At 48.6% G+C, this 17,090-nt stretch overlaps 1 long non-coding RNA gene across 1 annotated transcript; it reads right to left on the bottom strand.

Annotated features, from left to right (window-relative positions):
* Positions 1-16,207: 16,207 nt before the first annotated feature.
* LOC125533893 lies at positions 16,208-16,935 on the bottom strand. The gene is made up of 2 exons (XR_007294379.1): positions 16,794-16,935; positions 16,208-16,612 (listed from the first exon to the last, which is right to left on the bottom strand). It is a non-coding gene; the product is annotated as an uncharacterized LOC125533893 (long non-coding RNA).
* Between the last annotated feature and the right edge of the window lie 155 nt (positions 16,936-17,090).

Consider the following 17,090-nt stretch of genomic DNA (forward strand, 5'->3'; position numbering starts at 1 on the left):
AAGTGCGATGAAGAATCACTCCAAAGTTCCTATCTAGCGGAGAACATAAGAATAAATTGTTTGTAGGGTACGAAACCACCTCAAAGCTATTCTTTCCGTTCGATCTATTCAAGAGTTCGTACTAAAATAACACAAAGCTATTCTTTTTGTTCGATCTATCCTAGAGTTCGTACTAAAATAGCACCAAAGCAAATTCATATTCATAATACTCAATCTGACACAAAGAACTTCAAAGAGTGCCCCAAAATTTCTACCGGAGAAACAAAGACAAGAACATGCATCAACCCCTATGCATAGATTACGCCAATGTCACCTCGGGAATCCATGAGTTGAGTGCCAAAACATATATCAAGTGAATCAATACGATACCCCATTGTCACCACGAGTATTCAATTGCAAGACATATATCAAGTGTTCTCAAATCCATAAAAGTATTCAATCCGACAACAACGAAATCTCAAAGGGAAAAACTCAATTCATCACAACAAGATAGAGAGGGGAAAACACAATATGATCTGACTATATTAACAAAGCCCGCGATACATCAAGACCATGGCATCTCAAGAACACGAGAGAGAGAGAGAGAGATTAAACACATAGCTACTGGTACAAACCCTCAGCCCCGAGGGTGGACTACTCCCTCCTCATCATGGTGGCCGACGGGATGATGAAGATGGCCACTGGAGATGATTCCTCCCTCCGGCAGGGTGCCGGAACGGGGTCTAGGTTGGTTTTCGGTGGCCACAGAACCTGCGGCGGTGAAACTTCTGATCTAGACTAACCCCGAGGGTTTTTGGAATATTTGTGAATTTATAGGGTAAAGAAGGGGTGAGGGAGGCCACCGAGGTGGGCACAACCCACCTGGGCGCCCCTGGCCCCCCAGGCGCGCCATGGTGGGTTGTGCCCCCTCAGGGCACCCCCGAGGTGCTGCTCTGGCCCATTGGTGGTCTTCTGGTCCATCAAAAATCCACAAAAAGTTTCACAGTGTTTGGACTCTGTTTGATATTGATTTCCTGCGATGTAAAAAACAAGCAAAAAACAGCAACTGGCACTCGGCACTGGGTCAATAGGTTAGTCCCAAAAGATGATATAAAGTTGCTATAAAATGGTTGTAAAACATCCAAGAATGATAAAATAACAGCATGAATACTTCATAAATTATAGATACGTTGGAGATGTATCAGTCTCTCCCAAGGTGGCGCCCCCTTCTGCCATGTATAGTAGCGGGGGAAAGGCATGGGAGGGTGCCCCCTTTCCTTTCTCCCATGAGAGGGAAAGGCAGGAGGGGCTAGCCCTCCCCCCTTTCCTTCCCTAGGCCTGTTTGGCTAGGAAAAGGGGCGCACCATCCCCCTGTGGGCTTGTCTATCCCTCCCTTGACCCATTAAGCCCATCTACATGTCGGGGGTGCCCGGAACCCCTTTCGGTGACCCGATTTCTTCCCGGTACGTCCCGAAACACTTCCGGTGTCCAAATACCATCGTCCTATATATCAATATTTACCGTTTGACCATTTTGAAACTCCTTGTCATGTCTGTGATCTCATTCGGGACTCCGAACAACATTGGTCACCAAAACATATAACTCATATAACACTATATCGTTAACGAACGTTAAGCATGCGGACCCTACGGGTTCGAGAACTATGTAGACATGACCGACACACCTCTCTGGTCAATAACCAATAGCGGAACCTGGATGCCCATATTGGTTCCTACATATTGTACGAAGATCTTTATCGGTCGAACCGTTATGACAACATACGTAATTCCCTTTGTCTATCGGTATGTTACTTGCCCGAGATTCGATCATCGATATCTTCATACCTAGTTCAATCTCGTTACTGGCAAGTCTCTTTACTCGTTCCATAATACATCACCTCACGACTAACTCCTTAGTCATTTGCTTGCAATCTTATGATGTGTATTACCGAGAGGGCCCAGAGATACCTCTCCGATACTCGGAGTGACAAATCCTAATCTCGATCTATGCCAACTCAATAGACACCTTCAGAGATACCTATAGAGCATCTTTATGATCACCCAGTTACATTGTGATGTTATAGCACACAAGGTATTCCTCTGGTATCGGGGAGTTGCATAATCTCATAGTCGAAGGAATAAGTATTTGACATGAAGAAAGCAATAGCAATAAACTAAACGATCATTATGCTAAGCTAGCGGGTGGGTCTTGTCCATCACATCATTCTCCTAATGATGTGATCCTGTTATCAAATGACAACACATGCCCATGGTTAGGAAACTTTAACCATCTTTGATCAACGAGCTAATCTAGTAGAGGCTTACTAGGGACACGATATTTGTTTATGTATTCACACATGTATTTAAGTTTCCGATCAATACAATTCTAGCATGAATAATAAACCTTTCTCATGAATAAGGAAATATAAAATAACAACTTTATTATTGCCTCTAGGGCATATTTCCTTCATGGACCTATGGGTCCATAGTTAGTAGCTAGATGGATTCTTCTCTCTTTTTGATCTTCAATACAACGTTATCCTCAGTGTTCTTGGAGATCTATTTGATGTAATTAATTTTTGCGGTGTGTTTGTTGGGATCCGATGAACTGTGAGTTTATGATCAGATCTATCCATGAATATTATTTGAGTTTTCTCTGAATTCTTTTATGCATGATTATTATTGGTTTGGTTTGGCCAACTAGATTGATTTATCTTGCCATGGGAAGGGGTGCTTTCTGATGGGTTCGATCTTGCGGTGCTCAAACTCAGTGACAGAAAGAGACATGACACACATGTATCATTGCTATTAAGGGTTAGTCTTTCCACTATCCTAAGTCTTTTTTGTAATCTTGGACCTTATGCTATTAGCAAGATGGAGTTCAATATCACGGGTTCTACTTTCAAAGAAGCTGCAAGAGAATGTTATTGTGCAAGTTAAGGACTGCCATGTGCTTCTTGACTCGTTTATTGTAGATATGCCTCAGGATGCTAATGTCCTAATAATGATGGGAAGGCCCTTTCCTAATGATTGTTAAACCTCTTATAGATATGCAAGAGGGGAGCATTAAGTTCAACTTACCCATCGATATGCAAGAGGGGAGCAAAAGAGACCCAAGGGACTAGATCAGGGAGCCTCAAGTGACCCAAGGGCCCCGGACACCTAGGAAGGGCACTTCGGTCCACTTGGCCTCCCTTTGCTGCCTCTCTGGTACTCCTGACTTATACATACCCCAAAAATCACCATCGTATTTATCAAGTATTTTTATCCACCGCCACTTCATGATCTGAGGTGATCTCTTCAGTGGCCTTGTTCTGATACGCTGCTGGTGGGGGAATTCAACACCATCTTCATCGGCATTGATTCTCGCAGCTCCGAGATGAGTTATGAGTACCACATTCTCTGGATTAAGGGTTCATAATAGTAGCTAAGATGTAATATCTCCCCTTGTTGTTCGATATAACGACCACATGAGTTGTCTATCATGATTGTGGTCCATCTCATGTATTCTTTACGGTGATGTTGATAATGTGACAAATTATTATTTTATGTTTAAATTGTGTTTATGTTTATATTTGTTTTATGGATGAATTTTTTATTTGATAATTTTTTATATCATGATAAATGTTTATTATTCATGGTAGAATTGTATTAATCGAAAACTTAATACATGTGTGAATACATAGACAAACAGAGTGTCCCTAGTATGCCTCTACTTGACTAGCTCGTTAATCAAAGATGGTAAGTTTCCTAGCCATGGACATATGTTGTCATTTGATGAACGGGATCACATCATTAGAGAATGATGTGATGGACAAGACCCATCCGTTAGCTTAGCATAATGATCGTTTAGTTTTATTGCTACTCCTTTCTTCATAACTTATACATGTTCCTCTGACTATGAGATTATGCAACTCCCGAATACCGGAGGAACACCTTGTGTGCTATCAAACATCACAACGTAACTGGGTGATTATAAAGGTGCTCTACAGGTGTCTCCGATGGTGTTTGTTGAGTTGGCATAGATCGAGATTAGGATTTGTCACTCCAATTGTCAGAGAGGTATCTCTGGGCCCTCTCGGTAATGCACATCAATATAAGCCTTGCAAGCAATGTGACTAATGAGTTAGTTGCGGGATGATGCATTACGGAACGAGTAAAGAGACTTGCCGGTAACGAGATTGAACTAGGTATTGAGATACCGACGATCGAATCTCGGTCAAGTAACATACCGATGACAAAGGGAACAACGTATATCGTTATGCGGTTTGACCGATAAAGATCTTTGTAGAATATGTGGGATCCAATATGAACATCCAGGTTCTGCTATCGGTTATTGACCAGAGACGTGTCTCGGTCATGTCTACATAGTTCTCGAACCCGTAGGGTCCGCACGCTTAACGTTCGATGACGATCGGTATTTATGAGTTTACGTGTTTTGATGTACCAAAGTTTGTTCGAAGTCCCGGATGAGATCGGGGACATGACGAGGAGTCTCGAAATGGTCGAGACGCAAAGATCCATATATTGTAAGGTTATATTCGGACATCGGAAAGGTTTCGAGTGATTCAGATATTTTTCGGAGTACCAGAGAGTTACGGGAATTCGTATTGGGCCTTAATGGGCCATATGGGAAAGGAGAGTGTCGGTGTCAAAACCGGTGGATCTCGGGTAGGGGGTCCCGAACTGTGCGTCTAGGCTGGATGGTAACAGGAGACAAGGGACACGAAGTTTTACCCAGGTTCGGGCCCTCTCGATGGAGGTAAAACCCTACGTCCTGCTTGATTAATATTGATGATATGGGTAGTACAAGAGTAGATCTACCACGAGATCAAGGAGGCTAAACCCTAGAAGTTAGCCTATGGTATGATTGTTGATGTGTATGTTGTCCTACAGACTAAAACCCTCCGGTTTATATAGACACCGGGTAGGGTTAGGGTTACATAGAGTCGGTTACAATGGTAGGAGATCTAAATATCCGTATCGCCAAGCATGCCTTCCACGCCAAGGAAAGTCCCTTCCGGACACGGGATGGAGTCTTCAATCTTGTGTCTTCATAGTCCAGGAGTCCAGCTGAAGGTATAGTCCGGCTATCCGAACACCCCCTAATCCAGGACTCCCTCAGTAGCCCCTGAACCAGGCTTCAATGACGACGAGTCCGGCGCGCAGATTGTCTTCGGCATTGCAAGGCGGGTTCCTCCTCCAAGTACTTCGTAGAAGATTTTGAACACAAAGGTAGTGTCCGGCTCTGCAAAACAAGTTTCCACATATTGCCATAGAGAGAATAATATTTACAAAAATCTAATCTGCTGACGTATTCCGTAGTGTGACATCACACCACGGCCAAGCTTTTATTCGAACCGTTTTACTGTCCCATCTCAGCGCGTTATGCGAGGCGGTTTCCTTGGCACGTCTTGTTAAAGCAGAGATCGTGTCCCCTTATTCTGGGATTCTCATCAATACGGGCGTGGGTAACCCAACCGCGCCACTGATTACGGCGCTTGGGAGATAAGCAAGTTTTACCAGGCTGGTGGGGACACGTAGTTGCGTCCACCCATATAAGGGGATAAGGATCCACCTTTTCACCTACGCCTTCTTCCTCCCTTGCTTATCCATTCTCGTGCACTCGAGCTCCAGCGCCCAAGTCCGCACTCCCCATCTCAACCTTCTCCAGCCATGTCCGGAGCGGGAGGCAAGTGGATGGTCTCCTCCGTCACGGAGGGGCACATCAAAAGACTAAGGAAGGCCGGATACTTGTCTAACGACATTGCGCACCGGCTTCCCGAAAAGGGGCAGCTCATCCCCACCCCTAGGCCCCATGAGAGGGTGGTGTTCCTCCCCCATTTCCTCCGCGGACTGGGTTTTCCTCTCCATCCATTTGTCCAGGGGCTCATGTTCTACTATGGCCTGGATTTCCACGATCTGGCCCCGAATTTTATCCTCAACATCTCGGCGTTTATCATCGTGTGCGAGGCCTTCCTCCGCATCCGCCCCCATTTTGGCCTATGGCTCAAGACCTTCAACGTCAAGCCGAAGGTGGTGCGCGGCAACCAGGCGGAGTGCGGAGGCGCCATGGTGGGCAAGATGGCCAACGTCCTATGGCTCGAGGGCTCCTTTGTGGAGACCCTGAAGGGGTGGCAATCGGGGTGGTTTTACATCACCAAGCCGCGCGACCCTAAGTGGGTCGCAGCCCCCGAGTTCTGGTCCGGACCCCCAACGCGGCTCACGTCCTGGAAAGAGATGGGCCTATCGTGGGGCAACCAAAAGGAGGTGACCGGACTGCAAACATGCATCCAATCCCTGGTGAACAAGCAGCTCAAGCTTGTCAACGTAGTCCAGGTTATGCTCATCCGCCTGAGCCTCCCGTGTCAACAACGGGCCTTCAATCCGTGGGAGTTCAATCCGGCACAGCACCGAACTCTGAGCAGGCTCTTCGACACGACGTACAAAGATGCCTGGAAGGTGCTTTTCAAAGGCCCCGAGGCTCCCTCATCCGCTACCGAGGACCGCGGATTCAGCGCGCAGCGTCACGCTAGCGCGGTAAGTTTTTTGTACCTTTTACAGGGCACTAGTTTTTCATAGTTTAACTCTGTGCGGGATCTAAGCTCTCTTACCTTTGATAGGATTGGCAGGCGAAGTCCGGACGGATCGACTGTCCGGCACCTTTGCCCGAAGACCCAGCCGATGCTCTCTTGGCGAAGCTGCTGGTTTCGGCACCCTATGTGGTACCGGAGAAGAAGGCCAAGAAGAAGGCCACGGGGACTCGAAAGAGTGCCCGACGCCCGGAGGTGTCGGATTCATCATCCGACGAATCCAAGACGCACTCCTACCATGAAGACGGGGAGGAGGAAGAAGAAACCCCTCCCCCTCCAGCGGGGGAAGGGAAGAAAAGGAAGGCCGCCCCAACTGGGGAGGCCGAAGGGTCCAAGAAGGGGAGAACCCTTTCTCCGGACTGCTCCATCGACGCCAACGACGGCGAAGAGGAGTGGCCGCCCAGGGCCAAGCCCCTGGCAAAATCGTAAGTATCCGGATACCAGAGTAATTCATAGTATCCGTCTATTGCACAGCTTTCCCTTATGTCGAATATGTTTATGCAGCACCTCCAAAGACCGGCTCGACGTGTCGTCGAGCGGCTCACTGGACTCGTCGGAGGTGAACTCGCTTCCGACGGCTTCCTCCCCCCGCCCTACGTACGACACCGAAGTGTTGTCCCAACAGGTTCCAATCCGAGAGGAGGTGGTCCTGGAGGTGCCGCGAGGCGACCTCCCGGACTCCAGGAGTAAAGGGGGCGAAACCCCCCAGGGCTCCAAGTCCGGCCCTAGGCCGGACACCGCTTCGGAACCTTCAAAGGTTCCAGAGTCCGGCGGGGGACCTCCTTCCAAGAGGAGCAAGCCCACCGTGCCGGCGACCTCCGTCCAACCGGAGGCGCCGGACAATCTGTTGGAGGCGCTCCAAGGCGCCTCCATCGACGAGGGGCACCGCACGATTATGAGTGCGGTAGTCCAGAAGGTTCAGTCCACCAAGAGCGGACTGACAGAAGCTTGTACTAGCCTTTTAACAGGCTTTGAGGTAAGTAAAGTATGTGTAAATAATATTACCGCATAGACAGTAGCCCCTGATGCTCTGTTTGGCGTTCGGGAAGAAAAGCCGAATAGAGGATCAAATAAAATTCGCATGAGTCTAACGAAAAGAAGTCAATATGCGTGTGCAGGCTTCCTTGCTGGCGTCCGCCGCACTGACTGCGGAAGTGGACGTGCTAAAGCAGAACCTCGAGCGGTCCGAGCAAGAGCTTGGGCGTGCCAAGAAGCAGCTCGAGGACAATGAAGGTAAGAAATACCTTGTTTAAATTAAATATATATAAAAAGGTGCAATTGCAAAAAATGACAGGATTATCGTGGCTATTGTAGGGTCCACGTCTGAGGTGGCGACCCTTAAGCAAGCGCTACTCGAGGCCGAAAAAACGGCGGCCACGGAGCGCACCGAGCGGGAAAAGTATGAGGCCGAGGTTGGCAAGGTACGGCAAGAGCTCCAGTCTCTCATAGAAAAACATGAGAGTTTGGAGCTTGACTCAAAGACGCGAGCGTCCGAGCTCGCGGCGGCTGTTGAAAATGCCAAGTCTGCCAAGGCCGAATCCCAGAAGACCCTCTAGGAGTTGGATGACGTGAAGAAGATAGCGGCGGGTAAGGCATTCTTTATGCAAAGCAAACACATAAACGTGAGTTACTTGTTACTTACCCGAATCCGGAGTTCTCCAGGAGCGTTCGCAGATCTTCCCCGGAGTGTATCTGATGCTGCCGCATTCTATCGAGCCGAGGACGGCAGCTCGACAGAGAAGGTGTTCTGGTCTCAGTATGCTGAGGCCGGACACCCCGTGCCCCTGAGCGACCAGTTGAAGCAACTGGTCGAGCTCCACAAGGCGGCCGAATAGGCCATGAGGGGCCTCATAGTTCGGCTGTGGCCTGGAGAGGCTCTGCCTAGGAGCTATTTCGGGCTGGTGCGGCGGCTGGTGGAGGCCTGTCCAAGGCTCGAAGTCATCAAGCGCTCCGTCTGCATTGAAGATGCCCGTAGGGCCCTTGCCCGTGCTAAGGTGCACTGGGGCAAGCTGGATGCTGAGAAGCTTGTGAAGGACGGGCCACCGCCGGGGAAAGAGCATCGCAAGCCCGAGAATTATTATAAGGATGTTCTGAAGGGCGCCCGCCTTATGGCGGATGAATGTTCTATGGATGTAATCTTTGAGTAAAACTCGCTCGTTTTGTCCTGTGCGCTGAAAACTTGTTCATATGCGCTAAGCAATGCTGTTTGAATTTAAAATATTACCTTCTGTGCGGCTGTTTATCAATTCTGAGAGATGGCGAGTCGTCGGCTTTTTCCCCCGTGCCGCTAGTGCTGGGGTGTTCGGGGATAAACCTGAGCGCTCTTTTTCCCATGTTTGGGTCCTTCGAGGGAGGCGCTCAGCCCAATGAACGAGGCAATCGGACTATAATGCGTGAACACTCTCACTTAGCCATAGAATTCTATAATTTTAAATTTCGGCGAAGCCCCTGGTATTCGGAAGACCGAGTTCGGGGCACTATCCACGCCTTGGCCGGACAGAGCTGGCTCCTCGCCCTAAGCGGCATAAGTCTTTAGGGACTCGAAAAAACCTCTCGAACAGCGACCAGCTCTCGCTTCATCATGACAGTCAGTTTTAGCTTTCTCCACTGAGGTGCTCGACCCAGCTCAACTGGGGCACAATCGCAGTGGTTCTCCTAGTGCTACCTTAGCCGATATAGCGGAACGTAAGGCACCAAAACATAGGAGCCGGGCAAACCCAACTATTGACCCAAGACATGATTCGGAGCCGATGCATATAATGCTAGAAGTTCGGGGTGCCGTACTTGTTAAAGTGTTCGGACTTCTCACACCATATTGAGGGGTACTGAAGCCCCTGGCGTATTTTGGCCGTACCAAAGTGTACGGGTGCAACGTGTTGTTAAGGAACATATATAATTAAAAAAAGAGTAATGCAAAAATAGACAAAAGCTATGCATTGTTTATTAAAGAGGGTTGCGATCAAAGCAGAACGATACAAATAATGCGATAAGAAAAAGGTTGGACTATTTAACATGTCCGCTCCAGGGGCAAGCTGCGGAACAATATGCGAAACCGGTATACTGCTCATGATAGAGACCACCTGGGAGTTCCGTAATGCGGCGTGGCTTGTCTGCTTCCCTGGTTCTTGCATCGTTTGTGCGGCAATTAAACTGCCGAACAGGCCTTCCAAAGAGTGGAGTCCTGAAAGTAAGAGAAAATTAAAAAAATTGGCAGCCCCTGGTGCGGTTTAAGCCGTTGTTTGGGCGTGCCGTGATGGTGCCCCTCCCCCTGTACCCATGGTATCTCTAGAGCGTAGTTATGTACGCGAAGTACTAGCGTCGCCTTTTTGCGAGGGTTGGGGTTGGGGCCGCATTGCTACGCCTGCTCGGATCGTGTCAGGCGGTCTTGTTGTAGGTTACCCCGGGCGCGCTTGACGGTGTCCGGTCGTTTAGTGACCGGACTGGAGAACTACCTGGAGAGGCTGCTTTGTACTTCCGCTGCAAGGGCCGCCGTGTGCTCCTTCGTTCGGAGGGAGCGTTCGGTGTTTCCATTGACCGTAATTACTCCTCGAGGGCCTGGCATCTTGAGCTTAAGGTATGCGTAATGCGGTACCGCATTGAACTTAGCGAATGCGGTTCGCCCGAGCAGTGCGTGATAACCACTGCGAAACGGGACTATGTTGAAGATTAACTCCTCGCTTCGGAAATTATCCGGAGATCCGAAGACCACTTCAAGTGTGACTGAGCCTGTACAGTTGGCCTCTACACCTGGTATTATGCCTTTAAAGGTCGTTTTGGTGGGCTTAATCCTCGAGGGATCTATGCCCATTTTCCGTACTGTATCCTGGTAAAGCAGGTTCAGGTTGCTGCCGCCGTCCATAAGGACTCTAGTGAGATGAAATCCGTCAATAATTGGGTCTAGAACCAATGCGGCGAATCCGCCGTGACGGGTGCTAGTGGGGTGGTCCCTTCGATCAAAGGTGATCGGGCAGGAGGACCATGGATTGAACTTTGGGGCGACTGGCTCTATCGCGTATACGTCCCTTAACGCGCGCTTCCGCTCCCTCTTGGGGATGTGGGTTGCGTATATCATGTTCACCGTCTGCACTTTTGGGGGAAAACCCTTCTGTCCACTGTTGTTCGGCGGCCGGGGATCCTCATCGTCATCGCTATGCAGCCCCTTGTCTTCGTTTTCGGCGTTTAACTTGCCTGCCTGCTTGAACACCCAACAATCCCTGTTGGTGTGATTGGCCGGCTTTTCGGGGGTGCCATGTATCTGGCATAAGCGGTCGAGTATTCGGTCCAAACTGGACGGGCCCCTAGGATTCCTTTTGAATGGCTTTTTCCGCTGACCGGATTTAGAGCCTCTAAATCCGGCATTAACTGTCGTATCATATGCATTGTCGCCGTTAATGCGGCGCTTCTGCTTGTTGCGACGTGACCTGCCACTACTATCCCTGGTGTCCGAATTACCGGGGTTCTTGGTCATATTGTTGCTACGAGCAAGCCAGCTGTCTTCTCCCGCGCAAAAGCGGGTCATGAGTGTCGTGAGTGCTGCCATAGATTTCGGCTTCTCCTGTCCAAGGTGCTGGGCCAGCCACTCGTGACGCATATTGTGCTTGAAGGCTGCTAGGGCCTCAGCGTCCGGACAGTCGACTATTTGATTTTTCTTTGTTAGGAACCGTGTCCAGAATTGCCTGGCCGATTCGTCTGGCTGCTGAATTACGTGACTTAGGTCATCGGCGTCTGGGAGTCGCACATAAGTGCCCTGGAAATTGTCGAGGAATGCGGCTTCCAGGTCCTCCCAACAACTGATTGATCCTGTTGGCAAGCTATTAAGCCAATGCCGAGCTGGTCCTTTAAGCTTGAGTGGGAGGTATTTGATGGCGTGGAAATCATCGCCGCGGGCCATGTGGATATGAAGGAGATAATCTTCGATCCATACCGCGGGATCTGTTGTGCCATCATATGATTCGATGTTTACGGGTTTGAAACCCTCGGGGATTTGATGATCCATTATTTCGTCTGTAAAGCAGAGTGGGTGTGCGGCGCCTCTGTACTGGGCTATATCATGACGTAGCTCCAGTGAGCCTTGTCTATTGTGTTCGGCCCTGCCGAATTTGAGGCCGACGTGACGGATGTCGTCTCGAGCCATGGGGCGCCCACGCGATCCGTAGATCGATCTTGTTTGCCTTGCCTTGTCCTCCAACATGTCTCGTAAGTCCGGCGCATATTCTCGTGCCTTGGTACGGGGTGCAGCTTGAGTGGAGGGCCGAGAGGCCTCTCTGTCGCGGCCACGAGGTGGTCGTTCGGCCGCATCAAGTGCTTCCTCCTCTAATCGGGGTAGCAACCTGCGCTTTGGGTAGCTCTTGGAGGGGCGTTTGAGTTTATGCTCTTCGGCCGCAAGGACTTCAGTCCATCTGTCGACCAGCAAATCTTGATCAGCTTTAAGCTGTTGCTGTTTTTTCTTGAGGCTTCTTGCCGTGGCCATAAGCCTGCGTTGAAAACGCTCTTGCTCGACGGGATCCTCTGGCACGACGAATTCATCATCGTCGAGGCTTGCCTCGTCTTCGGAGGGAGGCATATAATTATTGTCCTCGACCTCTCTGTTTGCCGCTCTCTCATGAGGGCTGGTTTCTCCATCCTCCTGTGCTGAATCTTGCTGGAGGGGGTTTTCTTTGGCGCTTTCCGAAGTATTATTATCTCCCGTGCTGGAATCGCCTTGTTTGTTTTGGCGGGATTTTGAGCGGCGCCGCTGACGCCGGCGCTTAGGCTGTTTCTTGGAGGGGTCATCCTCCGCTGTTCCATCGCCATCTCCCTCTTTTGGGGTGTCCACCATGTATATGTCGTATGACGAGGTGGGTTTCCAGGGCCTGATAGGCGTTGGTTCTTTATTGTCTCCTTCATCGGTGTCCATACCGTCGATGTCTTCGGAGTCGAAGTCGAGCATGTCGGTTAAGTCGTCGACAGTGGCTACAAAGTGGGTGGTGGGTGTGCTTTGAATTTCTTCATCGTCCGAATCCCAACCTTGCTGGCCGTAGTCCGGCCAGGGCTCTCCGGATAAAGAGAGAGACTTCAGTGTCTTCAGAATATCGCCAAAAGGCGAGTGCTGAAAGATGTCCGCGGAAGTGAACTCCATGATCGGCGCCCAATCAGATTTGATCGGCAGGGGCGCGGAGGGTTCGGAGTCCGGAGAGGAGTCCGGCTCCTTGGAGTCACGAGTCTCGCAGAGTACGGGGCTGGTGTTCGGCTCAGTCGCCGTTGGGATTGCAGCCCCCAAGGCGGCGTCCAACCGCCCATCCTCGATAGGCGCAGTTGGCTCCGAATTAAGGATCGGAGCCGATGCGGGTGCGGCCTCCAGGGCACTGTTCGGCGGCAGAGCTAGATCATGCTCATCGGGACAGTGCTGCACGCTCGGCAGTGGCTCGAATCCGTCGAAGATCAAGTCCCCGCGGATGTCGGCCGTGTAGTTTAAACTTCCAAATCCGACCTGACGGCCAGGGGCGTAGCTTTCGATCTGCTCCAGATGGCCAAGTGAATTGGCCCGCAGTGCGAAGCCGCCGAAGACGAAGATTTGTCCGGGGAGGAAGGTCTCACCCTGGACTGCATCGCTATTGATGATCGTTGGAGCCATCGAGCCTGACGGCAACGACACAGAGGAACTCTCAATGAAAGCACCAATGTCGGTGTCAAAACCGGCGGATCTCGGGTAGGGGGTCCCGAACTGTGCGTCTAGGCTGGATGGTAACAGGAGACAAGGGACACGAAGTTTTACCCAGGTTCGGGCCCTCTCGATGGAGGTAAAACCCTACGTCCTGCTTGATTAATATTGATGATATGGGTAGTACAAGAGTAGATCTACCACGAGATCGAGGAGGCTAAACCCTAGAAGCTAGCCTATGGTATGATTGTTGATGTGTATGTTGTCCTACGGACTAAAACCCTCCGGTTTATATAGACACCGAGTAGGATTAGGGTTACATAGAGTCGGTTACAATGGTAGGAGATCTAAATATCCGTATCGCCAAGCTTGCCTTCCACGCCAAGGAAAGTCCCTTCCGGACACGGGACAGAGTCTTCAATCTTGTGTCTTCATAGTCCAGGAGTCCGGCTGAAGGTATAGTCCGGCTATCCGAACACCCCCTAATCCAGGACTCCCTCATAGAGAAAGGCCTCAAGGGTGGCCGCTTCCCTTCCCCATGGACTGGTCTGAATTTGACTAGGGAAAGGGGACGCCCCCTTCCTTCCTTCTCCTTCTCCCTTCCCTTTTTCCTATTCCATGTGGGAGGTGGAATCCTACTAGGACTAGGGAGTCCTAGTAGGACTCCACACTTTGGGCGCGCCCTATGAGGGCCGACCTCCTCCTTCCTCCATCCTTTATATACGTGGCCAAGGGGCACCCCATAGACACACAAGTTGATTTTTTTCCAGCCGTGTGCAATGCCCCCCTCCACCATAATCCACCTCGGTCATATCGTAACGGTGCTTTGGCGAAGCCCTGTTCCGGTAGTATCATTATCACCGTCATCACGCCGTCGTGCTGGTGAAGCTCTCCCTCGACACTCTGCTGGATCGAGAGTTCGTGGGACGTCACCGAGCCGAACGTGTGCAGATCGCGGAGGTGTCGTACTTTCGGTACTAGGATTGGTCGATCATGAAGACGTACGACTACATCAACAGTGTTGTCATAACGCTTCCGCTTGTGGTCTACGAGGGTACATAGACAACACTCTCCCCTCTCGTTGCTATGCATCACCATGATCTTGCGTGTGCGTAGGTAAATTTTTTGAAATTACTGCGTTCCCCAACACTACCTATATACTATCAACACATCTTACAGAATATATCATAAGCACATAATATTTCAATAGATGTCTCTTTGTCACACTTTTGGAGAGTTGCTATTGGTGAAATTATGAACCCCGGTCCAGGCTTTAGCATAAGTTTTTTTCTAGTTTTTATTTATTCCAAACATACAATATAAGTAGCAAAGCTAGTAAGGTTGCCCCCCTTGCTAGAGTTCTTGGGGCACAAGTGAAATTTTATTAGTGTTGCACAACTTATCATTGGTGTAGAAAACAATACCTTCACGATTGTTACCTTGATTCTCATTGGGGGAACTCGCTACTTGCTACAACTCCCGCACTTGGTGGGGGGGGGGACTACCATACATCCTAATATGAGCTGAAGTAAGCATCATGGTATGAGCGGGTGTGCTTGTACCAACACTCTTACGAAATCGAGACAAGAGGATCAATGGGTCTAAAATTTAGCCAAGCGCTAGTATGAGTACCATTAGGCAGAAACCTTAAACATGTTGCTATTGAGGTAATCCTAAATCCAAAAATTTCAAACTCTCTCTCTTCTCCTCCAAACTACAAAGAACCATGGTTGATTTCAGCTTGATTCCTCGCACACCAAGGTTTCAAGGTAATCTCCTCCGTCCCACCATTTATTTCCCCCGATCTTGTGCTCATTTGCTTAGCAATGATGTTTTAGGGTTCAAACTAGTTTCAGGAACAAGTTAATTGTTGAACATGTTTCCATGCATGTTTTTTGAGGAGTTTTGCTTCCTACTATTATAGGAGTCATTTTTATCAGTGTTGTTGCATCGGAGATTTAGTTTGATTTATATTAGGTATGGAGACAAGAGGGCACACTACTTATGTTTGTGCTACTGCACATGGATTACCTACTACATGTAATAAAACCAGAGATAGTGAATGGCTCAATCATGCTCGTGAACAACATAAGTGAGTTGCCTTCCTCAACATAAACCTTGATGGTGATTTAAAGAAAATTTCAAAGAAATTCGATCCCTCAAAGTTAGGTCAACCAAGTGGGCATGTCCTACCACTATGAACACTCTCGGCGTAGGCAACAATTTCTGTTATTTATGTAACAATGTCGGCATGTATGTATCACTTTCATAAGTAGGATGCATATACTTATCGCCAGTTGACACTTGAGTTCTTGATCATGTTGACACACACCAATGGACATCACCCCAAAGTAAAAAAAACATGATTAAGTTTTGACTTATGAATGTCGACTTCAACCCCCCCTCATTGAATGGTGTGATTTTTTTTCCTTCATCAACAACGATGGTCAGCTTCATTACAGCGTCAACCATATTGATGCTCCACCCATGCAATATTTCCGCCAATTGAGCATTTGTAACCCAATGCCAAGAGAAAACAGTATAGAGTGCTCTTCTATTCGACATCAATTTGACTGCGGACATGTTGCTTACTCGAGGGGAGTAAATGAAGGTGATAGAAAAAGAGATGATAATACTCGCGAATATCGTGTTCCCGACCTCCAACATGATGTCAAACTTGAGAGACATGCTTTTAAAACGTATTGCTAGTTAATACCTGAAACTTCATCCATAAATCATATATCCATATTTAGAAGGTCGGGTTATCCTATTAAAAATAGATTATCCTATGGCGTCATACCATACTAGTATCATATCTTATACCATATCGTATCAGCCGAACTCGGAGTCGAAACGGATTGTGTGTGGATGTAAAAATCTCCTACCGTATCCTATAAAAACAGATTCGAAAGCGGTTTCAGTCGAAACTTATCCTAACCACTTTCACCCTTATTCACAATCTACCACCGGTCCATGCGTTGTCGGATGGGCTAGAATTAATTGCCAATGACCTTTTATACTATTATTACTAATATTTATAAAACATAGCGAAGCAAATTTCCGGAACATGCGTAGTGCTAGCTAGTAGACTTGTACCCCTAAAAAAAATCTAGTAGAGTTGTACACACAGTTACTTTTAAGTCCTCTATAAACCAAAGCTTGGTAATTCGAAAGCCATCCTAGATTTCACCGTACTTTTACCGGCATCAAGATTCACAATTGATGCCTATAATATCCGGGTCGAAACTCTGACATCTGGCATCGCTCTTCTTTCATCAGATTTGCAGTTTTATCCAATTCTCGTGATTGATTCGAGCGTCGCCCTCATAACTAGATCGTCCTTGCTTGATCTTTTTTGGTATTTGTTCATGGCCTTTGTAGGTTTGCTGAACTGCTCGTTCCTGCATGTTGGAGACACAAAAATGTCACAACAGTTTCGGGACTACAAGTAATCACACCTACTAAACTCTAACTGAATAAGAAGAAACGAGCAGTTCTGGCACACACTTTGAACACCGGCAGCAGTTGCAATTGGCCAGCAGCTGCTAGCGAACATATGAAATAAACTGTTCAAGAAATCACCTGTTTTTGCCGCCGGGTGCCGCCGCCAGCAGGCGAACATACTCTGCCTCCGGCTGCCGAATAGAGGGGCACTGACCCATCCCTGCCTTTCTACTTTCTCTCTGTGTCTGCTACTGCTGCTCTGCTCTACTCTGCTTGCTAGTTGCTTGCTGCCTGAGTTGCATTTGGTCACATTTGTATTTAAAGGGTTCTGGTTCAAATATAAAATACAGAAAACAGGGAAAAGTGCTCGGATATTTTGGCCCTTTTGGGCTTTTTAGTAGGCAGGCATGAACTGTGCTGCTTCATGGTGCCACT

The sequence above is a fragment of the Triticum urartu genome, chromosome 2 (genome assembly GCF_003073215.2).
Source record: "Triticum urartu cultivar G1812 chromosome 2, Tu2.1, whole genome shotgun sequence".
NCBI lineage: Eukaryota > Viridiplantae > Streptophyta > Magnoliopsida > Poales > Poaceae > Triticum > Triticum urartu.